Raw genomic sequence first — 1,231 nt, 5'->3', positions numbered from 1 at the left:
TCATTATGACGGCACCCATCCCTCGGGCACTAGCGACGGTCTGCAGAACGAACCTCAAAGCGGGGTCGGGTCGGCTCAAGGTGAGGGGTTTCTGGAAAGCGGCTTTGGCCGCTTCGAAGTGCTGGAGGTTTTCGGGTGTCATCCGATAAGGCCTTTTCGTTGACAACATGTCAGATAATGGGGCAAGAATTATCCAGGAATTTGGGATATATTCTTTCACCCAGTTGCAGATACCCAGAAAGGAACGCATCTCCTTTCTGGTTCGTGGGGGCGCGGCATTTCTAATCGCCTCTACGTGCCCTGTTTGCGCCGAGTTACCCTCCGTACTGACCATATGTCCCAAGTACGGCAGAGTCGTTTGCCCAAAACTGCATTTGGCTGGCGATACGGTTAACCCGTATATGGACAACCGCTCGAAAACCAAGGCTAGATGCAACAGGTGCTCTCCCTAGCTTTTGGAGTAAACGACGATATCGTCTAAATAGGCGATGGCATGGGTGCCCCACTGTTCGGCCAGGACTTGGCGCATGAGATTTTGAAAAGTGCCGGGTGCGTTTTTTAACCCGAACGGCATCACCCGGAACTGGAATTGCCCGCCCCCTGGGGTTGAAAATGCAGTGTACTGGCGAGATCTGGGCTTCATGGGCACCTGCCAGTATCCACTCTTCCAATCGAGGGTGGAGAAAATGGTAGCTGTGCCGAGGTCCTTCAGCGTCTCGTGGATCCTCGGCAAGCATTGTGGGGCGTCTACCGTCATACTGTTCAAACGGCGGTAGTCGATACAGAATCGGTAATCGCCGTCCTTTTTACCGGCGATCACTATGGCTGAACTGAAAGGGGACGTGGTTGGCTCTATGATGCCATCTCGAAGCATCTCGCGGACCTGCACGTCGATGTATTGCCGCTTCTCGTCGGAGTAACGGCGGGGTGCTTCCCTGAACGCGTGTCCATCCTTTAGTTGGATGGCATGTTGGACGTGGGCCAACGTCTGCTTGAGACGTCCGCCCTCGTGGAAAATTGGTGCGTGCAGCCGCAGTAACTTCTTGAACTCGGCCTGATGCTCATGGGGGAAGCCGTTCTGTGCATTAACTTCCTCCAGGGGAGGGGAGAGCTCGTAGTCGTGGGGGACGGGGCTGAGGTAGACCCTCTGTCTTCCGGCGGCTCCCACGAAGATGCAGTCGGCCACGTGATCGTGGATCACTTTGTGTTGTCTGAGCCACGGTCGACCCAG

The sequence above is a fragment of the Belonocnema kinseyi genome, chromosome 1 (genome assembly GCF_010883055.1).
Source record: "Belonocnema kinseyi isolate 2016_QV_RU_SX_M_011 chromosome 1, B_treatae_v1, whole genome shotgun sequence".
Classification (NCBI taxonomy): domain Eukaryota; kingdom Metazoa; phylum Arthropoda; class Insecta; order Hymenoptera; family Cynipidae; genus Belonocnema; species Belonocnema kinseyi.
This window is presented reverse-complemented; position numbering follows the sequence as displayed.